The sequence below is a fragment of the Cupressus sempervirens genome, chromosome 4, assembly GCF_028749045.1.
Source record: "Cupressus sempervirens isolate cs-2001-9-10 chromosome 4, ASM2874904v1, whole genome shotgun sequence".
Classification (NCBI taxonomy): domain Eukaryota; kingdom Viridiplantae; phylum Streptophyta; class Pinopsida; order Cupressales; family Cupressaceae; genus Cupressus; species Cupressus sempervirens.
This window is the reverse complement of record NC_143121.1, coordinates 777191-804709: the sequence shown is the minus strand read 5'-3', so window position 1 is coordinate 804709 and position 27519 is coordinate 777191. Positions and strand designations below refer to the sequence as shown.

The following is a 27519-nucleotide window of genomic DNA, read 5'->3' as shown; positions in this document are numbered from 1 at the left end:
TTGCCCTTTTCCCTTTTAAGAGGTTGGAGTTGAATCCTTGGTAGTGTCTAGCACTTGAATTTTGTTCTTCTTGAGTAGGTTTTCCAACTCATCGATTATTTTAGTCTTGCAATGATGCTCATCATGATTTGGCTTTTTGCAATATGCACAGAATTTTTTATCTTTCTTTTCATTACTTCCCTTCTTATTAGAAGAAGAAACACCTTGTTGTGAGGAATATTGTTGTGTCTTAGATTGTGATTTCTACTTCCACTGCTTCTTGTTGTTGTTTCTTTTCCCTCCTTGACTTGACTGGTTCTCATAACTAGCCACCAATGCTTTGGTCTTTGATGTTGTGAGAAGTCCCAAATCTATGAAGTGATATTATTCAACAATCAAAATCTCTACAAAAGAATAAAATGTAGGCTTCTGGTAAGTAGTTCCCATGGTCAACTTCTGAGTATTATAACTTGAAACAAAGGAAGCATACTCTGAAGGTAGCCTTTTCAAGATGTGATGAATAAACTTTTCATCCTTCATGGGATTTCCACAATCTTTAAGTAGTTCCCTATACTCATTAGCTTTGTTGATGTAATCTTGAATTGTGTCAAAGTTCTTTCGATCTAAGAGAAGTAGATCATCCTCAATTTGAAATCCCTTTTCCTCATCCACCTTACCATACAATGATTCAAGTTTGTCCCAAGCAGGTTTGGATTCCATGAAACTGGCAATGTGGAAGAAGAGATCTCTATGTACACAACTCTTGATAATTCCTAAAGCCTATTGGTATTATTTTTTTCAATCAATGAGTTCTTTAGCATTAGTAGGTTTTGTAATTGTACCATCAACATAAATAATATAACTTTTTTCCATTAATATACTCCATGCAATATCTTTCCATCTAGAATAATTATGTGAAGTTAGAAGTGGACATTTAGGTGAACTCATGATGTAGAAAATGAAAAGAGGACACAAGAACAAAACACACCCCCCCCTCCTTTTCAATCAATCAAAAAACCCCTCCAAAAAAGATTCTTTTGATAGTTCATATGTAGTACATGTACAATAGGCCATTTGTCAAAATGTACAAAGTGAACTTTCTGATTTTGCTTTTACAATTGCCATTTGAGGCCAAAATCTAGAACTAAGCATTGTAGCTCAGATGTACAACAATTTTAAAAAGTAATCAAAGTATTACAATGTAGAAAAAGCCCTAATTCTAAAAATGATATTTTTGTGAACACAAGCCTAGAATTTGACTATAGATTTGGAAAGGAGACAAAAAGTAACACACTTTCAAAAAAATGGAACTTGAAAAAGTGACTAGATGTGCCTGTACGGAGCGTTTGAAGTTGCAAAATGTAGGATTGAACATGTATAATTGCCAAAAAATACAATTTCTAAAAAAATCCTTGAACCAAAACCAGAAAATAACACCACCACTAGAAAGTTTAGGAAATTCTACCCAATTTCAAAAAAAAGCACACCTAAATTGGAGTATGGATGACTGAGTTGTGGGCTCACAAAGTTAGGCTACCAAATCAAAAAAAAAATTGAAGAGGGGTTTGGAAGGAAAAATGCTAGCTTAAATTTGATGGTCAAATGGTCGTCGCAGCAGTTGGAAAATAACTAGAAAATGATGGTTAGATGGTTGTCAAATTTAACCTCATAAAATGCCGATGTTAATGACAACTCCACCCCTACTGATGTGGTGCTAACATAATGATGATGTCAGCTATACAAAATTGTACAAATTTGGTAGATGTGTTAGGGTGATGTGGTAGCCTTATGCTAATGTGTATGTCCACTTGTGTTGCTAACGTGGGAATAGTAGATGACTGAATGTACATGCTGGCGAGGTCATGTGGACCGGGTGCATTAGTGCTGCTCTACTAGCAATGAGGTGTCTGCATCTATCTTCACCATGTGGCATGTCTTCACTAAGTTGCACTATAATGTGTGCAGTTAAGGTGGTTCTGCATGTCAGACACATGGCACAACTGGTGAGGACTCTATTTAGTGGGAGGTAACTGGAGAAAACCCAACCAAAAAATTAGATACACTATAGTCTGGTGCCAAAAACTTCAATGTAGCCAGAGAACTATTAGTGAAAATGAAGTCCTTTAATGTTTATAGAATTCAAGATTTTTGTCGGAGCACTAGACAAGTCATGTAATTGTCACCAGAGAGTATGAAATGTGGGCCGAAAACTTAAATGCACGATCAAAGTTTTAATTCTTTACCCCACATGCATGGGAAAACTTTGCTTGTGACAATTTAAAAGATAAGACTTGCAGAAGGTAACCAAATGGAGCCTGCTAGTGGTTGGGTAGGTCGCTATCTACTGCCAAAAGTTATGATTGAAAAATTTAAATGTCGATGTTAGTTTGGAAAGTCACCGACGTCTGAAATGCTATTGCGCTCGATTAAAGGGTACTTGCTAGATTTGAATGAAAAACTACTAAATAAATGATGGAATATTCTAGATAAAAGGGAATATTCCCTACACCAAAAAGAATACCCCACGTTGTAGAGCTAGGGTGTGACTACCCAGTTTTGCAAAAGAAATTTCTTTGCTAGCTTGACCGAGCAAAAAAAATTCTTTGCTAGCCCGAATGGGCAAAAATATTTCTGAAAAATTGCAATAAAATTGTGACAAAAATACAAAATAATTAAAATTAGATTTGAAAAATTAAATTGCAGATGTAAAAATGACCATACTTGATCTTGCAAATCGAGGCCTCCGGGTGTCGATTTGTAAAATTTTTCACCTCACGATCGACTTTGGTCTAGGGTAGCTGAACTTATAGCTGATTTTCACCAAATCAACATTATGGATGTAATGGTGAGGTCAAATTTGGCTCTAGAAGCTCCCAATTTCTATAGTACTCTAGATTTAGGCTAAGGTGATGAAGCAACAATGCTCTTGAATGACTATGTGAAGAGAAAATCTCCTAACTCTAGTACCATGTAAGAATTTGGTATAGCTTTGATACCATGTAAGAATTTGCCTTAGGGAAAAATTCACTCAAGAACTAAGAACTCAAAGACAAGCACAACTATAGACCAAAAGGAGTATGATTAGAATAACAATGTATTCAATTCAATATGCCTTTTAAGAGTACACTAGGAGTGCATGTATATAAAGGCCTCTGAGATGCATCTAGAATGCTTAAGAATTAGCTACATGATAAGTCATACAACTAGACCCATGTCCACCAGATATGGGTTATCCTCCATTAAGCACAAAAGTAAGTGCAATGATGAGAGGATAAGCCTACAAGGGTGTAACACATAAATCAGTGTTGTAGACAACATGTGCTAAATTAGAGTTGCATACTTTTGTGTTGTCTACATGACAACTCAATGAATGATACAAACTCTAGTGTTGTAGACATCATGTGTTGAAATAGAGTTGCATACTTTTGTGTTGTCAACATGACAACTCAAAAAGGTACACAAACTCCTAAGTGTATCACAAAATAAATAATAAAATAATGCATTAACCTAAGTAAACTTAAGTAAGTGTAAATAGAAAATATGTATTTACACCAATAGTTTACTTCTGTTATGTTACTCAACAAGGTGATTGGATAGTTAGGTGTGCCTCTAGCCATGGGTATTTATATATCTCTACTTTCATCAGTTTGCATTCATGCTATATATATGTCATGATCCACCTTGTGTGATTCCTATTTTATAGGAAGTCAATGAATCATTTGACTTAGTAAACTCTATCAAATAATGTTGACCAATTATTTGGCCATCTTGAGTTGTCTGCATTGGATTATTGGTCAATATGTTGTTTGACATAGACTTAGTCATTATGTATTCGATTTAGACCTTTGGTGGATATGTGCAATTGGGATTTGGTTTTATCATCTATTTGAGGTACATCTTTGGGTCAATGTTGTTTGATACATTTGACTATGTGACTTTTTATTATTCAACTTCTTGTCATATTGGTTAGATATATACCATCAATTGTGAAATAAATGAAGAATTTTGATATAAAATGTCAACTTTTGTAAGTATCTAGAGCATAATTATGACTAAATGTTAATGAAATAAAATTGATGATGTTATGTATGTACATCATTATATTTCATGATGAATCAAATATTGATGAAATATGTTTACAGGATATTGACCTATTGGTTTGGACACTTACTTAGAAAACTCCTCATGTTAGATGCTACATATGGTTGATTATTTTGTTACTAATGATCAATGTGTGATTAAAGATGAGCTTAAAGGAAAATGTCAATTCCTGATATTTATAAATTTCATACTTGTCTTTTTCAGCTATTGATACTAGGAATGAGCTAAAAGTATTGTGAGTGTATATGTATAAGTATGGTAGGAAGTGGATATGAAGTACCTACTAATGAGGTCAAATCCATATAATGCAAAGGTATGGTAAGTAAGCACATGTATGCATGTGACATCATGTGATTTTTAAGGTAATATGTTACTGAATTTTGAGAATAATTGAAATAAGGAAGTATTTAATTTTATATTTCATTGGATAATTTATTTGATTTATGATGGACTAATATTTTGTGTTGCTCCTATGAATGAACAGAGGGAGTATTGTTGGAGAGAGGTAGTCTAACCTTGTAAACTTATAGAATGGTAATGGAATTCAAACACTCACATAGAAGGATGTTCTTGAATTGATTAATTTTTTGATATGCTTACTTCGAGTGTGTATGTTTTCTCTAAAATGTATTCTTATTGTACATATTTGAAACATTGTATGTGTTATTATTTTTAGAATGAAAGTTAGATTTATGATCTTATTATATTAAAATTCTTGGATATGAATGCATTAAAATGAAAAAAAGGTTTCATTTAAGGGAATGAAATTTGATATTATTAAGTAGATGTAAGTCAAAATTGTTGACATGAATTTTATTACATGGATTATTATGAATAAAAATAATCAAATGATTACATTGTTAAAATTCTTAAAATTTGAGTAATAGACTTGTAACTTTCTATATATATATATATATATATATATATATATATATGCATAGAGGACGGTGCACTCTCTAAGGGAAGGAGGATGCCACAACTTCTTCCTTCATAAGGAAAATAAATCAATTACTATTGCCACATAGATTAGTGAACCCATTCTTGTTATATATATATATATATATATATGATGACCACAATAAATTTAAATTAAAAAAATTGTAAAATGGAATTGTGTTTTTTGTGTCATGACCTAGAAAATAGGAGACATTACATTATATATATTAGTTTGTGTTTTATTCAAAGAGAAGTCTTTTTCTTTTGGACCATTAGCTCTAAAAGTCCTCATATTCTAAACTAATCTATCTTGCCGTTAAAATAATATCCTCAAACCAAAGAATTCACTAAACCTGTTGGTCTGAATTTTCGCATAATAAAGTTCCTTTGTCCAGGTATAAAATTCAAAAATAAATCCATTGATGGTGAATAGGGTTTCTAGCTAAATCTTCCATTTGTTAGCCTTTGAATTTTTTTGTTAAAACCCTGTCTCATTCCATTTAAAAATTCCCTGGTGCGAAAGTTTTGAAAAAAGGATAAGCGAAAATTCTTTTCTTGCCCATTTTAAGGTCGTTGTTCAGTTCTTGTGAAAGAAGTTTTATCCCACCATCAGATCTTATTTGAATCTACAGTTGTCGTATATTTGCTATAGCAATATGCTCGAATGTTATGCCTAGCGAGCTCGCAACCATCAGATAAATGTGTCTGTGATACTGAAAAATGAAGTCTGGCATCAAGAATTGTGTTAACATGAATACATTATGACACATGCTATGTCCCATGCTTGTCAGTTTTAAGAATAAACACACATGAAGAAACCTATAAATGGTGTCACTAGCATCCAAGTTTCTCTATAAATTTGCTAAGTCGCTATCAAAAAATCCATGCAACTTGTTGGTGGCGACATAGCGAATGCCCAGATTTTGCAAAAGGTAGTGTTCTTTTAAAGATTGATGTGATCACAAAAATTCCCTTGTAGTCTTATAAATGTGCATGACTACCTTCTTTGACACCAACATTAATTGGTAGGTTTTCAATCAATGTGTTTTTTATTCTCTGTCGCTAGAATTGAGAATCCGTCAAAGGTCGCTATATCGCTAGCCGAAATAACACCACTTTTTTGGTAGCGACATAGCGAGGGCTCAATCATTGCAAAAGATAACATTCTTTTAAAAATTAAAAAATGATTGTGAGGATCCTGAAGAAAATATTGTGTAGGCTTTGCTTTTATTTTTGTGCAAATTGTGTTTTATTTCCCGACATCAGTTTTGATGTTTATCAGGAGGTCGCTATATCGCTAGCCAGGTAGTTGGTAATTTCACCGATAGTGATGTAGCGACTAGTTAGAAAGTGGTGATGTAATAGAAAATCCTCAAAGGTGGGCCTCGAATGAGTGACTTGATAAAGCTAATTTGTGTAGATCAAATAACACAGTGGCATCTTACTAAGCATCTATAAGTCAAAAATTCTAGATTCATCAGAGCTCGCTATATCGCTAGCCGAATAGTTAGTATTTTTTCTGGTAATGATGTAGCGACCCGCCTGAAAGTAACGAACATGAAAAGGCTAAGAACATGTGATGTCATTAAGAGATTAACAAATATATGTGGGTGCCAACATGTTGAGCCAGCTTAGCAACAACAGTACTTGGACCCACTCCCCATGTATAAAACATATAAAGAATTTTGATTGTCAAATCAAGCATGGATCAACAGTGCTTGTTAACTCACTATGGAAAGATGTGTGAAAGTTATGTATAGTGAGTTAGCAATTGAGGGACCCACCATTGTTCTTTTAAAAGTTGCTTCAAATATCTACCACACGATCAAAGAAAAATTAGTGTTTATGGCTAGCTCACTATAGAAAGGTGCTTGAAAGTTATGTATAGCGAGTTAGCGAGTTGATGACACGTGTCCTTGGTCATTCATGGGCCCAATTTGAAATGCCAACATTGAAGAAAAGGTACAGATGGAGGAAGTTTAATTGTTTGACTACCAGCATGCTAAGAAGAAAGTTGAGTTAGCCTAGTTTTCATTCCTAGATCGAAGGATTTTTTAAGGATCAACGACGCAAATTTAAAAGGAAGTGAGATGCTACTCTATCTTTCTATTCTGTGCATTTATGATGAATGAAATCTTCACATGTGGGAGGAATAGAGTATAATATAGAAGATTTTCATTCATTCCAGTCCCACGAAAACAAAGATTTCATGTTTTTTGAACACAAGAACCTGTTGACCATATTGTGTTAAGCTTGGGAAAGACGTGAAGCGATTCCTCATCTATTCGAAAGAAACTGCAAAAGTTTGAAGAAAAATAAGTCTAGCAAGTCAAGTAAGTACTCATATATAACCTCTGTGACATTCCAATTCCTATTATTATGTTCAAGATGCCTCCTAAGAAAGCATTTTATGGGCAAGTTAATTATATGGATAGGAATGTCCATGATGATTTGTTAGAATTACTCCTAGAATCCACTACAGAGCTTGCACAAGTTAAAAGGTCAATTTCCTTAAACCTGTAGGACCAAAAAAATGGGTTAGAAGCATAACATACTATGAGCAAATCACAAACTCAATAATCATACATTATCACCCACTAGTCTACCGTGAAAGCCAAACTAAACAAAAGAAAAAAAACATAATAAAAAACTCCATTTTTCGTTTGTAGCTCCCATGTCCTTCTTTCTTCTCCAAATGATTGTAGCTCCAATTTGCCTATAGTGCACACAAGATTGAAGCAAAAGCCTATGATAGGGATAAAGCCATGAGAATACTTGAAGTGTGATTTTATTGTGAGAGTGAGGATGCAAAATGCAAATTAGTAGAGACTCAAAAACTCAAAGAGTCAAGGACTCAAGACTTAAGCATTCTAGGATTCAAGGACCCAAAATGAGAGAAAGAGTGTCCATTTTATAATTAACACTCAGAGTGAGAGCATTGAATTTTTCACCCATAGATGTGTGATGTGGCAAGAGATTCCTATGACGCATATGACAGAATATGCCAAAAGTAAGATTCTATGACACATGCAAGTCAAATTTGGAAGAGAATCTATGGTGCGTCATAAGATTCCTCAACCCACTTAAAGCCAAGAATCTATGATGAATAAGCCAAATAGGGACATGCGTAAGATGTAATAATAATTCCTATGACACATATGACAAAATATGCCAAAAGTAAGATTCTATGACACACGAGAGTCAAATTTGGAAGAGAATCTATGACGCGTCATAAGATTCCTCAACCCACTTAAAGCCAAGAATCTATGACGAATAAGCCAAATAGGGACATGCGTAAGAGATAAGAATATTTGATTATGACAAATCTCAACCAAGTGTCAAAGGAGAATCCATGAGGTGTCACATCCAAGTGTCATGATGATGAAATATTTTATGGAATATTTGAATTAAAAATCCTTTTATTCCACAAAATAAAAATTAGTAGAAAATGGAATTAATGATGGAAAATGGAACTTAGGAAATTGTAAATTTCTATGGTTTGCAGATAATGAATCAATTAATTAATAAAATTAATTAATTGAGGATGATAATCAGGAAGAATAATTAGTGAGAATAATAGAATTAAATTATGGGTTATTTAATCCTATAGAGAAAATTAGTAGATGATTGGCCAAATTGATTAAACGAATGCGACCGTATCTTTTGATAAAAATGTGACGATGATGGATATCGAATAAGATGATGAAAAGGTAGACCAAAGCCATGGTCAAATTAATTGATAGATCAAAATTGATAACATGCCAAGGACACATGACATGAATTAATTGATATATAACATTTAACTGACATTATAAATGCTACAGGATTGAAATTGATTGATAAGGTTCGATCATAATAACACTGACGGACATTGTCAATATTATTAAAATGGTTGATGATGCCATGATTTGACATTGAAAGCCTCAACAATGTCAAAGATTGAATGACATGAATGATATTTTAACCTAGCACTAAGAGCCATGACAGTACTAAGGTCAGACTGATAAGATTGATAAGTTGATAGGTTTCCAAGGCACTGAAAGCCACAACAATGCCTAAGAGCGGATAAATGATGATTGATTTGGGATGTATGATACATTTTGGGTTGATTAGGATTGATTTCAAGCGATTCTGAGTTGATTTGGGGTGATTTCAAGTTGATTTGATATGATTCTGAGTTGACTTGAAATTGATGTGAAAGGGGATACAAATGACGAAATATGGTCAATCTGGCCAAAAGATCAAAGTTAGTAGAATGAGAAAATGGGATAAATTAGTATGAAGAAGTGATGATACTGTATATGCAAACCATTTTTGAGCATCTACAAAACTCTAGGCTTAAAATTGCTGATGGCTTATATGACAAGGGGAACTGGGTTAGGGATGCAATAACTACTCAAATTGGCCTTGTTTTGTTTAAAAAGTGGTTTTTAGAAAGGAAGTTGTTTTCGCTGCATGCTAATATCTAGAATTTTGATTTAGGAAAGCTAGTAGTTCCAAGTGTTTTCATGGATTATGATTTACTTGAAGCCATTGCCAAGAATTATGACCAAGCTATTAGGGTTGTGACAAGAAATGATGGTGTGCCTCTGATCTCAATTAGCCCTGAAGAAATTAGAGAGGTTTTTTACTTAGAACCATTGTAAGATTACCATGTGCCAATCAATTTTCCAGAATTAGAGAATGAATACAAAGAAAAGAAAGATGTAATTAGGGGAGGTGCACTGAGGACACATATTGGTACAATAGGAACTCTGCCAGTAATTACTGTAGCCTCTAGAGAACCTTTTAAGAAGAGTCTTTGTTGGGCCCATTTGCCGTTGCACCAAAAGCCATGACTATTAGTGAACATGGAATACCACATAATTAACCACCTGTGGGCAGGGGAGAAAGTCACATCACCCAACAATCTCCCACTCGACGTGCATACCAGGTGCTTACGGGGGTCGGGAAGGCACCGGGGAGATTTGAACCCATGACCAGGCCAAAACCAGGCTCTGATACCAATTGTTAGGATAAACCACGGACAGAAATAAAAACTACATGAAAATATAACCAATAACAGAAAATAATAGAACACACAGAAATGAACACAAGGCACCAAGATTTAATGTGGTTCACCCAATCCCTGGGCTACGTCCACCAAACATCAAGTCTGATCTTATTACAATCCAATGATTACAACCTGATTACAATCCGTAATCCCTTACAGCTCAATACCACCGCAAGAACCAATTTTGTATCACCACATATATAAAATACCCAACCCTAAGCCCTTTTTATATATGTGGTGATACGAAATTGGTTCTTGCGGAGGTATTGAGCTGTAAGGGATTACGGATTGTAATCAGGTTGTAATCATTGGATTGTAATAAGATCGGACTTGCTGTTTGGTGGACGTAGCCCAGGGATTGGGTGAACCACGTTAAATCTTGGTGCCTTGTGTTCATTTCTATGTGTTCTATTATTTTTTGTTATTGGTTATATTTTCATGTAGTTTTTATTTCTGTTTGTGGTTTATCCTAACAAGTGGTAGCCTATGCAAATATAACCAATAACAGAAAATAATAGAACACACAGAAATGAACACAAGGCACCAAGATTTAACGTGGTTCACCCAATCCCTGGGCTACGTCCACCAAATAGAAAGTTCGATCTTATTACAATCCAATGATTACAACCTGATTACAATCCGTAATCCCTTACAGCTCAATACCACCGCAAGAACCAATTTCGTATCACCACATATATAAAATACCCAACCCTAAGCCCTTTTTATACAAGTATTAAACTACTTTAGGGTTATAACATGTCGGCCATATGTCGGCCATAATATGTCGGCTACCATGTCGGCTACTTCCAAATTTTTTTTTTTCAGGGCGATGCCCCGAACCCCACTATTTATGAAGTATGTACAGTACTTTCCTGATCAGTCACCACAATCTAACAATCTCCCACTTGGGGACTGATCAGGCTCCACACTAAACAACAATCTCCCACTTGGAGACTGATCCTGTAGCAATACAACTATCGCATGGGGCTTCCACTGGATCAAACCACCCTGGACTCTGCTGTTCTTTTATTCAAAGTTAGTCTAAAAGACCAACTGAAGCTGAAGAGGAGTTCAGCTTCTCCCTTGTTACAACCTTTGTCAACATATCTGCTGGATTTGCATTGGTATGTATCTTCTCCAGCTTTAACTGTCCATCCTCCAAAATTGACCGAATGAAATGGTACCGCAACTGTATGTGTTTGGTCTTAGAATGCAGAGCTGAATTCTTAGCAAGATGAATGGCACTCTAACTATCTGTGAACAAATAATTATCCTTCTGAGGATGTCCCAATTCTTCCAAGAAGAATTGAAGCCATATCATCTCTTTGGCTGCCTCTGTAGCAGCAACATACTCTGCCTCTGTAGTGGAGAGAGCATTAATCTTCTGTAGCCTAGAAACCCAGCTCACGGCTGCCCCACCAACAGTAAATACATAACCTGTAGTACTCCGCCTGGTATCAATATCCCCAGCCAAATCTGAGTCAACATAGCCCTGTAAATCAGTAGTAGAGCCCCCAAAGTGTAAAAACTTATTGGATGTTCCTCTCAAATATCTGAGAATCCACTTGACAACATTCCAATGCTCAAAACTTGGATGACTCATATACTTGCTAACGACTCCCACTGCATGTGCAATATCCGGCCTAGTGCATACCATAGCATACATCAAACTTCCTATAGCTGAAGCATAGGGTACCTTTGACATCTTATCCTCCTCTTCCTGTGTCTTGGGACACATCTCCTTAGTCAATTTCAAATGACCAGGTAAAGGTGTGCTGACAGATTTAACATTCTCCATAGAGAAACATTGCAACACCTTCTCAACATAATCAGCTTGAGACAGCGTCAATGTTCTGTTCTTCCTATCTCTGCAAATCTTCATACCAAGGATTTGTTTTGCTGCCCCCAAACCTTTCATAGCAAATGCATGTGCTAATTGGCATTTCAGCCCCTTAATATGATCCATGTTAGACCCAGCTACAAGCATATCATCAACATATAAACATAAAATAATGTAGCTATCATCATCCAACCTCTTAAAATAAACACAGTAATCTGAATGACACCTATTATATCCATGCTCATGCATAAAACTGTCAAATTTTAGATACCATTACCGAGGTGCTTGTTTCAAGCCATATAAACTTTTCTTCAATTTGCACACTAAGTTCTCCTTACCTTTGACCTCAAAACCCTGTGGCTGAGCCATATATATTTCTTCATCCAAATCACCATGAAGAAAGGCTGTTTTAACATCCATCTACTCTAAATGCAAATCTTCAGTAGCCACAAGACTTAAAACAGTACGAAGAGAAGTCATTTTAACAACAGGAGAAAATATCTCATCAAAATCAATTCCCTTTTTCTGTGCAAATCCTTTTACAACTAACCTGGCCTTAAATCTTTTCTTACCTCCTTCCTCTTCTTTCAACCTGTAAACCCATTTATTCTATAAAGCCTTTTTACCTGCAGGCAACTTGCACAAATCCCATGTCTTGTTTTTCAGCAAAGAGTCCATTTCATCTTTCATTGCAGACTCCCACTGAATCTTAGTATCCACCTGCATAGCTTCATCATAACTTTCAGGTTCACCAGCATCAGTAAGTAAAATAGAATACAAAGAGGGAGAAAACCTTTGTGGAGGTCTAATTGGCCTTGTTGACCATCTAACATTCACTGGTGTGTGTGGTATTTTTTGTTGCAGTTGTTGCACATCATGAGGAATGGCTGGAACATCAACTTTTGGAGTATCATCCAGCACTACATAATCATCTTCTTTCTTCTCATGTTGCTGCAACAGATCTTTGTACAACACTTTTTCATTGAATATGACATCCTGGCTTCTTATAATTTTATGATTTTCAAAATCCCAAAGCCTATAGCCAAATTCATTAATGCCATATCCAACAAAGACACATTTCTTTGATTTAGCTTCTAGCTTGGTTCTATTTTCAGAGTCTATATGAGCAAAAGCTTCACAACCGAAGGTCTTGAGAAAAGAATAACTCACCTTCTTACTAGTCCATGCTTCCTCTGGAATACCACAGCCCAAAGGATTAGAGGGACCTCTATTAATCAAATATACTGCAGTATTGACAGCCTCCACCCACATGTGTAAGGGCAACCCAGCATGCAACCTCATGCTCCTTGCGCGCTCCATTATAGTCCTGTTCATGTGTTCAACCACTCCATTTTCCTGTGGAGTCCTTGGAACAATTTTTTGTCTATGAATACCATTAGTGGAGCAATAATCTTCAAATTCATGACTACAATACTCACCACCATTATCAGATTTGAGACATTTTAATTTCTTACCAGTCTCATTTTCAACCAAGCATTTCCATTTCTTAAAAGTTTGAAATACATCAGATTTCTATCTAAGGAAATAAACCCATACTTTTCTAGTTGTGTCATCAATAAATGTAACATAATAATGAGAGCCACCAAGGGAAGATACCTGAGCCGGTCCCCATACATCTGTATGCACAAGCTCTAATTTCTCCTTTTTGTTTTGCTTCCCTGTCTTTACAAAACTCACTCTCTTTTGTTTTCCATACACACAACTTTCACAGAAATCCATATTCACACATTTTAGACCTGGTAAAACTTTCCTTGAATGAAGTACTTTCATACCTTTCTCACTCATGTGCCCAAGTCTATTGTGCCACAGCGCTGTATTAGAATCTACAACAGCTATTTGTTCTCCCTGCTCAACTGCAGTAATTGTTCCTGAATATTCATTTTTCTCTGAAACAATCAAAGTAGAAGGAACAATATGACCTGTACAAAGATATAAGGTTCCTAATTTCACACCTTTTTCTACTACAAGGGAACCTTTTGAAACCTTCCAATTTTTATCATTAAAAGTAACTACACAACCCTCATCACCGAGTTGCCCTGCTGAAATTAAATTTCTACTTAGTTTTGGAACATGTCTTACCTCATGTAGTAGCCAATGATTCCCATTCTGCAACTTAATCTTAATTTTTCCCTTTCCAACAATCTGACAGGGTTCATTATCCCGCAAATAAACAAGCCCAAAATCCCCTTGGACATAATCAATGAAATAACCTCTATGAGGTGTAGCATGAAAAGAAGCACCAGAATCTAAAACCCATGAATCATCAACACTCTCTAAAGATAGAAGCAAAGCATCCTCTTCGGATTTGTTACTTACCACATTTTCCTCTTTGTCTCCATCTAATTTATCTCCTTCATTTTTCTTTCGAGTCCAGCAATCTTTCTTTTTGTGCCCTAGTTTCCCACAGTACCAGCAATCATTTGGTCCTCTCGATTGAGACCTCCTCCCCTTTGACTTTCCTCTTGATTTCCCACGATTTCCAGAGTTACTTCCTCTTTCAGTCATTCTGCCCCTGCTTTGTGCATTTAAAGCACTTCCTGATGTAGATCCACCTGAGGATTTTCTACGAGTTTCCTCACTTAAAATAACACCGATCACATCATCATATTTTAGGGTACTAGATCTAGGAATAGAATTACTAACCGCCATTACCAAGCCATTCCAGCTTTCAGGCAAAGAACACAAAATCAAGAGAGCCCTAATTTCTTCATCAAAATTGATACCCACAGAAGATAATTGACTAGTAATAGTATTAAACTCATTTAAATGATCTGCAACAGATCCACCTTCTGCCATTTTCATATTAAATAAACGCTTCATGAGAAATACCTTATTTGAAGCGGAGGGATTTTCATACAGTGTCGCTAGGGTTTTCATCAAATCTTTTGTCATCTTTGCTTTTGTAATATTAAATGCCACCGATGGTGCCAAGCATAACCGAATGCTTTCGAGTGCCTTTCTGTCCAAAAGATCCCATTCAGCCTCTGACATAGTTCCCTGATTCTTGGCTTTTCCTTCCAATGACTTCCATAAATCCTTCAGATATAAATAGTCTTCCATTTGCATCTTCCATAAATGGAAGTTCTGCCCATTAAAACTGTCAACCCTCAACTTACCCTCATCTGCCATCGCTCCCACTCAACTGTGAGACTCCCACTTAACCGTGAGACTTTCCTGCAGAGGATAACTGAAAGACAACCTCGCTCTGATACCACTTGTTGGGCCCATTTTCCGTTGCACCAAAAGCCATGACTGTTAGTGAACATGGAACACCACATAATTAACCACCTGTGGGCAGGGGAGTGCGTCGCATCACCCAACAGTCTTTTCAGTTCCTGAGTTGTAGAGATATACAGGACCCTGTGCTGTGTTTTTGGTGAAGATGAGCAAGATTTCATGCCCATTGGCCTTATGTATGTGATGGTTCAAATTGCTTCTTTCAGTGTAGATGTTATCTTTGATTTTGCCTCCTTTTTGGCTGAAGAAATTCACATTGGTTTAGTTGGAATTGCGAAAGGCAAAGTGGAGAAGACTTTTGGCCACTATTATTTATTAATGCATATGTTTTTGTTCAAGGGGTTGACATATTTTGGTAATGAGATGGAATTGAATAGAGAAGAAAATGGGGAAATACTGCCAGTCTTGTTGTGGAGCACAAATATGACCTGGGATGCAAGTAATGCTAGATTTGTTAGATTTGATAGGTATTTTGCTTCTAAATTGAGATGCCTCATATTGAGTGATAATCTCAGAAACCCTAAGGTACTAATGAGTCTCATCAGGCCTATGGATAACCCCCATACTTTGAAAGTTTCACACAATTGGGGAGATATCATCCCTTACTCTGTTTCTACTATTTTTAGAATTTATGGTTTTAAAGGGAATCCTCATGTCTTGCCTTACCAAGTACCTTTTAAAGTAGGAATGGCTGAAGTTTTGTGGTAACTAGGAGGAGTAGAAGAAATGTTTCTGTTGAAGAGGCAACTAGGGTCAATTTTCCCTACTTGCATAGTGGCCCATCAGTTTGTGATTACCAAACGAGGTTGGCTCTTTTTGCATAAAATTTTGGATCAGTATATGATGGCTTTCTCCCATCCCCATTTTTGTGATTTTGAGGGATTTTTCTATCAGACCTTGAGGTGTAGAATTAAGCTGGGATAGGTCAAGCATGATTCATATTATCTAGAGGACATTATAAGGAATGAATTCTCATTGCAGGAACAATAAACTAAAAAATAAAAAATGGAGAGTTTACTCTCGGGTCCTAAAATTCATTCATTGTTTTGATCAAAAATATAGTCCTTTAGATAATGCTAATACATAGGCTGATAGAATAAATAAGCTCATGAGTAACTTTCCTAAAATAATGGAAGCTATGAATGAGAAGAAACAATTTTTTATTGATTCTTATCTTGATAAGGCCAAAGAGGTCATGAGGAGATTGGATTTTACTCCTAATATAGGAATTGGTCAAATAATTGTACAGAAGAAGCCTGGTTACATTATAATTCAAAATAAAAGGGCTCCTATAGATAAGGGCAAGCAAATAATGTGATCCACCAGTATAGCCCTAGAGGAGAGACCTAATGAGCCTAGTCCCAAGTGGTAGAAGGTAATGAAAGAGGAGATACCTCAAGTTGAGGAATATTCACCTACTCAATCCCCTTTGAGGATTGGAGAAGAATAGCTCACAGGTGAGAAAATTGAGTAGATGGGATCACAGGGAGACATTTTTATTACTCAAGCAGAATTGGATGAAGGTAACCCTCTAGAACCTCCCCTCCCAAGTCTGGACTTAATATTAGATGACTATAGAGGTAGGGAATTGGACCCTATGTTAGAATAGGAAAGTCATCAATTTTTGGCTGATGACAGTTTTGTGAAATCTAGGGCTTTTCAGTAGTTTGCATGGAGGGCAAACATGAATATTTTTGAGGAAAAATATTAAAATTTAAAAATAGAGCATCCAAAAATGAATGAAGCTTCCATCCAGAACCAAACAAAAGAAGAGATGATAAAACAATTTTAGAATATAAGCCCTGAGGATGGAAGGAAAATGGTGAAGGCATCTAACATTTATTGTTACCAAATTGGGATATTGCTGATGCCTTAGTTTTTAGTTCTGTTTCAAATAAAATGACTTTGCAAGATCAAATTAAAGGGGATTTCCATGGCATTGCATTCATTGAATATCAAGCTACATTGGTCAGTTGATCATTGAGAAGAGGATCTAGAGCCGCATCATCACAACTAGATGAGTTTAGATTGATGGGAAGCATGATTGTGAGAAGAGTTGCTGATACCTCACATGTGCATGTAGCACATTGGAATGTGGATTCTTCCAAGTTTCTTTTGGCCATTGCTAAGAAGGAGGAATAGCCTATGTTTGAGTTATAGAATAAATATGAGGTAGTTGTGGATGCCTACAATAAAGAAGTAAAAAAGAGAATTGAGCTTGAGAGCAAGCTATTGGGAAAATCCACTAGGCTAAGAATAACATACCCTCGCCCCCCAGTTGAACCCTTCAGATCCACCCCCCTCATAGAAATACCAGATACTCCCCAAAGGCCATAGTACTACATTGCTGAGGATTTTGAAGAAGAAAAGGGTAAACTGTGGGCCTTACATGTAGAGTTGGAGTCAAAATATGAAGATAAACTAAGAAAAGCTCTCACATATTTGGGGGACAAAGTTGAATGGCCACTAATTCATGATCATTTGGCTAGAGTGATCAGTATCTGGGAGGAGTTGGAAGCCAATGATGACACTTTAAAGCCTATCGTGAATAAATGGGTAAGAAGGGAGAAAGAAATGACATTTTTGTGTTTCTCTGTCATAAATAATTCTTATGATCAAATTGAAAAAACCTTTGATATTGTTTCTCATCTTTCTGATTTTGACAACAAAAGGATTAATTTATAGAGAATAATAATAGGCTACTTGAACAAATACAAGAGCCAAAAATTTAGTTTGTTTCCTCGTGCCCTAGATAAGAAAAATAATTTAAAAAACAAAGATGAATGAGCAAAGGAACTTGATGATTTATTCTATTTAAGAATGAATGAAGTTATAAATGAAATAGGGCATGCATGGTGGGCTACCACAACAGAAGAAATGGTGAAGGCCCAAATATTCTTTGATTCTTTAAAATAGGAATTTGTTGCTATTGATAATGAGGCTGATTATAAATTAAAAAGACAGAGGGATGTTTTGCAATTCAATTGGCCAGATGATACATTATTTGACAAGTGGATGGCAAAAATAGCTCCTGGTGAATAGTTTGATGAAGATGAAACTGATAGTGATGAGGTGCAAGGTGAGGAGATCCAAATCATTCACATCATCACTACTCAGGCCCAACTAGAAGAAGAAGACAAGAATAATCAGTCACTTTCAGTTGTAGGCCTGGGACCACAGGATGCTAATACAACTAAAGAAGAGAAAAAGGTAGAAGTTACTCCCACCATACAGGATAAAGATGGTGAAAACCCACAGGTGGAGATTAATGTGCAATCATCAGAACAATCTTCATCATTGGCTAGCTTGGCAGTTGCATACAAAGAGAGATTAGAATAGCAGCCAAATCAACAACAATAGAGGATGTGATAGAAGTGGACACACCAAAATGAATGTTTTGATTTGGACATATTTTCTTAGCCACATTTTTGTCATCTTGTGATAGGTGTATGTAAATTTTTCTTGTAAAGGACACCTGCTAATTTCTCTTAGCCTGAAGCTTGTTGCATCGCACACTATATAAGTGAGATGCTAGGGCTAGAGAAGGGTCCGATTTCTATTGTTTCTAGGTGATATACTTAGTTTGTTCTCGGTCCAATATTTGAGCAAGTTTGTGATTTATTTTCTCTATTAGTTCTTGAGAATACATGAATATAGAATGATATCTGTGTTTCTTCTTAAGTTAATTTAGAGTTCACTACAAATGTATACAATTTTCAAAGAAAATGAATGCAAATTATGAGCTATCCCCATATCAGTTCTTTCTGAATTTTGTCTCCTTTTGATTACTTGGTTATCTTGATGTTGTATGAGTATAGGCTTGTGTAATTGAATGCAATCCAGTTAGGTTGTATATCTGTTCATCACTGCTATTAGTTCAATGGATTAAGTAAAAGCTTTGATGAATTTGATAAGGTTGCTATAGTAGTAAGAGGAATTTTTGAATGATGAATTCTGATAAGAAATTCTGATAATATTTGTTGTAAGGCAACAAATTAGATCTAAGGATTTGTTGTAGACTCTGAGCCCTAATAGATTAGGCACTGGTCAAATTGATTCAGCTGGAAGAGAAATATGTCATAAATGGTTTTCAAATGCAGAATTATAATCAATTTTACTTTTATTTCGTGTAGATCTTCAAAGTTGGCTAGTGTTTGTTTGCATGAAATGTTTTAGCTTTAGTTAGCCACTATTGCTGAGAAATTGTGTAGATCTATAGAAGAATTTTGGCCAGATCTGTTATATGGGATGTGTTTATCAAATTGTCAAGAATTATGCATGTATTTGAGGATTTGAGATGAGAATCAGAATGAAACTAAAATAATTCTCATACAGTGTTTCCCAGCCTTGAATCATCCCTAGGTATACCCACCCTAGTTTTGCAAAGCCTAAAGAGTAGAAAACCAACTTTGGTTTTGTTTAAGTTGGGTCCTAATGGTTTGCACACATAATTGTTAATAGGAATTGGCTAATCCTTAGATTGTGTGAGTGATATCATTTTGGTATTGAGTATTTTGTTGCTTAGTAGTTTTTCAAAACTCCAACAAAACCTTTGAACCTCTTAAACCATTTTGTACATTTTGAGCCATTTCAAACCAAGTTCAAATTGATTTAGAATAGTTCAATGCTTTGAAAGTTGGTTTTGGTAAAGAAGAGGTAGGCCCAATAATATTTTTCTGATGTAAGGGGTAAGTGAAAGCGGCGGCTGAACCCTAGAGAAAGGGAAAAAAATAAATTATTGTGGGTCAAATATATGTTTTAAACTAATTAAATGGTGAGTATTAACAAATAGAGGTCCACTAAATCAAGCAAGTCACTTGCATGTCATGAAAAACATGATAAAGTAAATGGAAAAAATGTGAAAAGAAATTCATTTATGGTATTTATTTACATAATCTTTATCGTACCTTTTTGGAATTTGTATAAATTTGGCTTATATATTACCACTCATGTTAATCATTCTTGAAACCCTCTATGGTTTTGATATGTTATAAATAGTCAATCTATTGTCATTCGCAAAAAATAGCTGTGAAGAAGTGTTGAAGGCCAGAAGCTCAGTAAGTCATGACTATAAAAAAAAGGTAACTCTTTCATAATTTTCTAAGTTTGGGTTTCCTGTAGGATTTCCTTTTGGGTTTGATTAAGTTTTTGGCATATCTCACTTGAGTTTAGAAATTAAATCATCTATGCATTTCTTCAGGAATTGTTTAAGCATGGATTGTAAGGGTCCAGTGATAGGTGATACTAACCTAATCGGGGTTAGTATTGATAAAATTTATGATAAAGTCTAGTCAAATGTAGAACTTGAATTCATGAGAGAAATTTTAGATAGTGGGATTCCACAGGCTGCAACTTTTCCCCAAGTCATGAAAAAACATGAACTAGTTCAAGAATGTGCCGAATATTATGACATAATGTCCTGTTACATTAGGACAAATTATGAAAGTGTTCTTCTCTTTGCAGATTGAGATACCATTCCCTCTATTTTTAAAATTCCTAATGAAACCTTTGTTTCTTTCACTCCAACTTATTCCCTCATCAAGTTCAATGATAACTCTAAAAAGAATTTCTCATTAATAGCTTGACATTGGACTAAAAATTTCTACAAAGGAGGTTCAAGACTTCCTAGATCCCTAAGTAAAGATCATATGAAACCTCATATTCATGATCTAGTGGTCTTGCTACATAGAATTAGAGGTTCAATCAAAGAAAACTATTTTGAAGACTGGATGTTCGATTTCATTCAAATTGTCTTGGAAGGGAAACAATATCTTGATTGGGTTGAAATCATAGCAAGTTAATTGAAGAACTAGTTGAAACTAGCAAAAACTATAAGAAATGATTTCTTTATGTCCTCATACTTCATCTACTGATTGCCTTGTACATAAAACCTTTCTCAATTTCCACATGAACCTTGGACTAATAATATTTTCATATATAATTATTTCTCATCTTTGCAAAATAATTAAGCACTTAATAATTATAGGAAGGTTCTACAGGCTTTTGATTTGATAGAATTTTAACATCTTACAGGATCAAAATACTTAGGAATTTGCTAGAGACCACAGTGGGCATTTTGAGGAACGAAATAAGAGGACCAACTAACATGACATTGATGTCTTCTCCACTTTGAATTCTATAGGATTCAGGTGGATTTACCTAAGAATTCATTCTTATTCACTTTAAATTCAAAATTTCAACATGAATTCCAAAATAATAGATGATTTAGCCTCAATTCTTCTAATTCTAAGACAGCAAAAGAGATGATAAGTGACTATTTTATCAAACCCTAAACTCCATGAATCAAATACATGTTGACATTTACAACTTAAACAACAAAATATTAAAATGATTAATTTATATTAATTTTGTACCATATAAGATATTCCAACTAGATCAGAGTCAAAGCATGACCAGTGCCTTATCTATTGGGCTATTAACTAACATGAATTAGACATCTACTTCTGGATTTATCTTAATAGTTTGTAAAAATATTATCAATTTTCATTCCAATTCACATACTTATAAAAATCTTCAACGAAAACCATAAAGTTCTTCCAGTTTACATTAAGAAATTACATAACCCATTAGATTATTAGCAAAAGCAAATTGAAATATAACTCAAATGAATTACAACTAAAATTTAATAAATTTTTCCATTACATCTCAGATAATAGAATGTAGATAAAAGAAGAGACAAGATCTAGGATGAACAATTAGCTTTTTGAATTTTGTATTAACTTCTTTGAAATTGTATACAATTCAATGACCATCCTTTATTAAAAAACAACTCAAATAGACCAACAACTGTTAGCTTTCTGTTCAATTTTGGAACCAAATTATAGTATGAATGGACCAAATAAAAACATGAACAAAACTTAGTTCAAAAAAATCAATCTCTAATGTTTAATCAACATCTTAGAATCCTTTTATAGAATAAGGATTGCAACAAGCTTTAGATGGGAGGAGACAAGTTCAAAATTCAGTTACAAAAACTTTTTTATATGAGACAAAACAATTACAAAAAGAATGTTGGAGATAGCCAAAATTTGAATAGCTATTAGTTCTGATGTTTAGGACCAACTCTATAATTTGTAATGAGAGCACACCCACAATAGGTAACCCATAAAGATAAGGTGTCTCTATAAGGTATTTTTCCTCCCTCTTGATTTTCTTTGACTTTTTTATGCATGTTTAGTCACTATATCCAAATGGAATTGCCTTTATATTAGCTATCACCTTCTAGATGATAATATCTAATTCCTCATCTGGCTAGGTGTCTCCCCTAATTGTATTCATTTCATTTAGGCCTTTATTCCATTTTGCATCAGTTAGAGCTAGAACCTCTGCAACTGTTTTATTCATATCTGCTCCAGCTTGTATAGAAGATCAACAATATCAAAAACTATTGCTATATCTATTTCTCCATTAATGTAGGCAAATAAACCTCTTGTATTTCAAAATATTATCAAAGGATTTTGACCACTCCTGTCAATCCCTTATCTTATTCTCATCATCAATTATCTTAGGTATAAAATCAGGTGTTTTCCAATGACCTTCATTTTATTACTTATTGCCTGTAACTTTCTAGAAAAGAGTGCATTTAAATATCTTACCTTATGTAGCATTTTCCTTGTGGAAATAATGGTTTCTTTGGGAAATTATTTCTTTTGGGGAAAAATTGGGACCAACCTATCAAAAAATGGTATGCAAGGGCCCCATTTAGTAAATAAGCGAGAAAGAATGGATAATGCCTCTATACATTGGTACTCTATTCCCTATAATGTGATGTAGCTACTGTGAAGATTTTGAGAATCCAATTTTAGAACACTTATTTTGTGTGAGATCATTCTCTTCATTTTTTTGATCTTTGTTTCTTTTCCATCTTCTAGCTCATACAAATCCATCTGTTGATCTGTACCCATATTTTTTGTATAAATTTAGTTTGGGTCTCTTGATCCTTGACCTCTATGATAGGCCTGGTTACATTTCTTAGAGTCCTTACCTCATTCTCGAGGGTAGCCACTCTCTAGTCCAATACATATGTTCTTTTGACTTCCTCCTTGTATTTCTTCCTTGCATCAATGGATATACTATAAGTTTGATATAATTGCTCTTCTAGCATACCCATTTTACTCTTCCCCATTAGTGATCCAATGTTCATCAAATTGTGAATCTAGTCATTTGAAGTAATAGTGACATTCTAAAGTATCACATTTCCTTGGGGTGAGTCTCTTACTTCTATTAGAGTTGGCTTGTCAGATTCAAGGACCATACTCCATACTGCCATTATCTTGGAATCCACATCGAATCCAAACCCCTATAACTCTCCTGTAATATCTGTCTCCTCAAATGAGATAGATTTATCTTGCCTTTTGATTTGGTCAAGCATAAAGGATGAGTTGAGCTCCCATCTAGGGAAGAGCGACATCCCACTTCTTTTTATGAGCTCTCTGGATTCATCCATAGTGAGAGTCTCATTACTTGGGTCATACACTTGCAATTTCTATACGAACTCAACATTTTTTTCCTGGGAGTCTTCTAGCTGTATTTGAAGAGTAAGTTTATTCTATTTAATTTTAAATAGGAATGACTTGAATTCCTCTGAATTCATAAAGTCACCATCCTTCATTAACTCTTGAGCTTGGATTATCCTTTCATCCAACATCCTTATTTGAAGCTCAGTCTTTTTAGGGATTCATTCATTTTGGCTCGCTTGCCTTATTAGGAAATTGTGCCTAATATCATCAAATCATTTTGCGCTCCTCAATAGGATCTATAGTGCCTTCTCCCTTGATTTATTTGGGACCTCTATCAACTTTTGTTTCTTTTTTCCACCTTAGGCCCATGCCAAACTCTTTAGTTGATCATCTTCAACCTCAATTTCAATATCATCATCATGCCTAGGGGATGGAGGCTCTACTTTGTCTCTTATATTAGTAGGTACTTGAGACATTATAGCATCAAAATTTCTGATGCATTTAGTGTACCTATCCAAGTACCTCTCCTCATGGTAGAAGCCCTTAAATGAGGGATCAATTCTCTTCATCTTCTCTTCTATCCTCATAATCTCTCTCCATTTGAGAGTCCTATCTCTATAATCCTCTATATTTAAACAATTCATTACTACATCCTCTTCCCAAAATGTTTTGCTGCTTGGGAGAGTGAACTTCCTCATTTTCTTTAGGGAATTCCTAACTAGGTCATTAAGATCATAGGTTTTAGCAAGAGCAACATGCAATAAGAATTCACTCATGAATCCATCTATTTCTTTAGTAGCATGTTTGCCTATGAAAAAATATAATATTTTGATATTTCTAGGGACAAAATAACTCTTCTTTATTATAGGACCTATGAATTCCTTGTTCATCATTATTAGTTACCAAAAAAATTCAGCAATCCCCATTCTCTTTGGGATGTACTTGGGAAATACATGAGGGGGTTGGGGGCATCCATAAACTCTTATTAAAGATTTTTTTTCAAAAAGAAAAAAACTAGCCCAATCATGGCCTAGTCTCCTATTCTCATTAGGGCATGTAGAAAGTCTTATTAGCATTATAACCCCCCTAGAAACCCTTTTTGTTATATTTGATAGCATATTAGAAATTGAAAACATAAAATAATTATAGAAAGCAATAACATTGGAATAGGGATAAAGCCTTTTCCAAAACCTCGTCTAAAGCTGCATCAGTAAGTTTTTTCCATTCTCCTCTATCCCTTCAATGAAATTAGGACTAATATGCCCTATATTTTTGTAGAGGATGATGTGCATCAATAATGAGTAGTGGTGCAATTTGAAATTTCCCATCTCTCCCCTCTAAAAAACAATAATCTTATTATGCATTACATTTATAATGTGGTTCACAAAATCATACCCTACATTATGGTGTGGGTCCTGTATGCCTAGGGTCATGATGTATATATAGCTAGGAGCATTCATCATACCATCCAATCCAATAACTTTATCCACTCCAAAGATAATCTACTAGAAGTACCTGCTGAAGAATTCTAGAGACATGAGGTCTCCTACCTTCTTAGGGAGATTGCACTTCTTTTTCTTGGACTTAGGGATATGTTTTCACATAACCCTTCTAGTGAAGAAATTATTTTGATTCTTGAATGTCTCATTCATCTTCTCTTGTTCAATGAGCCTTGTCATTGGTACTCCAAGGTCAAAGACCTCTATGAATGTCTCCTTGTCCAAGGTACATAGTAGATTCATACCTTTCCTTTGAAATCCATGAGTTGTAGGATTATATGACTTTATCAGGGATTTTACCAGGTCTACATCCACTATTACCTATGGCATGATTAACTTTACAAAAGTTTATGATCCAATGGTTGCAGATTGGTGGTTTCTCAAACCTATTGTTGTAGAAATACAAGAATAACTCATTGTCATTAGTCTCTAGTACAATTGCATCTTAGAAAAAGTTGTATGTATCTTTGAAAATATGGGAATTCATGTCTATGCATGGGATGATCCTAGGAGAAAATAAATCCATTCCTTAGCATACAAGCTTTCTAACATAGTATTTGGTTGCTCAACACCTTGAGCGACTTCTTCCATGTTAACCTGAGCTATTAAATTAAATATCTCATCAAAATCTCTCTTCAGTTCAAAAAAGGAAATTCCCAGTTCACTGTTGATCAAAAAAGAATTAAATTAGTTAACTCATTATTCTACTCAAATTAAATCAATTAACTCCCTTTAATTTGGAAATTTTCCTTTATGATTGAACTTCACCTTTAATCCTGACTGTTGCTTGAAATTGATCTCAACCGTTGATGGATTCTAGGAAACTCTATTTAAGAGACCCTCATCTCTTCATTTTGAGGGAGGATGAATTGAGAATTTGCATCAAATTGCTGCTACAATTCATACTCACATTTGCTCACATTTTTTCATATTTTATATACATTTGCATCCTTAGCTTAATTTCATTTAGCATAATATGCATATGATTAATCTAGTTTCCTTTACTTGTTCTTAGATTAGAATGCATTTCTCATTGTAGATTAATCTACACAATTATATAGATTAATTTCATTTCTTAAATTCTTAGTTCTTAGAGGGTCTGGTTGCTTAAACACCTCAAATCTGAGGATATCTAACAAGCAATTCCCTTTAGATAGAAGGCAATAGGTCGACTTGCCAACTAATTTTTGGATGAACAATCCAATGTTCATCTCGGGATGAATCCGCAAATAAGGACCATGTTGAAGTGTGTGTGTTAGCATAGGCTGCATTTTCATATATACATTTCTGGCGCCCACCGTAGGGCATAGAAAATTAATTTTTCTAGCCTCTTTCTACATTTTTTAAATCATTTTTTTTGTTCTCTGTCCATAGTGTTCTGTACAGATTCGAGAATCTTCACGTGAGACTTTTCATTTTCGTGTGAGGATCCAAAATCTTCACATGAAGATTCTTTCTGTATCACACCAGAATGTGCCTAAGCACGCGAAACTTCTTGCAACACCTGTTTCTTCGTGCGGGCCGTAATAGAATTTTGTGCAGGTCGTAAAACTTCTTCACGTAGACTGTTAGGAATTTCGTGCGAAACTCTGCTGATAGATGCTATTTTTTGCATTGATTTTCATATTTTTTTTGTTTTTCTACTAACTACTCATTGTTTTTGGTTTTTCTATTTTTTTGATTTTTTGGAACGACATAACAGCAGTTTGCGAGACAATTGAAAAAGCATGATAAAGTTGCTAAAAATAGGTAAAACATCTACTAAGCGCGTTGCGAGGATTACCAATTAATTCTCTTTTACTGATAACACTTCATTTGGACCTATAATGAACATCTCTCATGTCAAGCTTGTGTGTGTTTCCTTCCATGTTCTTATTTTACAACACATGCATAATTTGATACAAGGTTGTGATCTCTATTAGTTTCATCTAGCAGGCTTAGTTACTAGTGATAGATCTAATTAGCTATCTTGGGTTATTGGACTCACTAATCCATCGGCCCCTCATTTCACCTTGTGGTTTCAAGATCAGCACCACGTTAAAGGGGAGGGGTCTACAGGAAAGAAGCGTTAAATGCTCCACTAGGAAACCCTTTTGTGCTTTCTAAAACTCACTAGTTTTTGAGTTGTGGACTCGTTTTGGCTTGTGTGAGGGATTAAATGTTCCACATCTTTGGACTCACTTCACATTAGTTAAAGCATTAAGTATACCACCTTGTGCTCTTTGACTACTTTTGGATAGATTTGCATTTTAGAATTAACATTTGTACACACATAGTAATTAGGCCCCATGAACACTATTCATGGATCTTGAGGGAGTGGGTTCCTAGTGAAACTCCTCTCTAAGATGAATTCCTTGTAGGTGGGGAGGATAC

The 27519-nt window shown here is 35.0% G+C and overlaps 1 pseudogene; it reads left to right on the top strand.

The window, feature by feature from the left end:
- Window positions 1-26673, top strand: part of LOC149559625 (T-complex protein 1 subunit eta-like) — a 51647-nt pseudogene extending 24974 nt beyond the window's left edge.
- The last annotated feature ends 846 nt before the right edge of the window (window positions 26674-27519 follow it).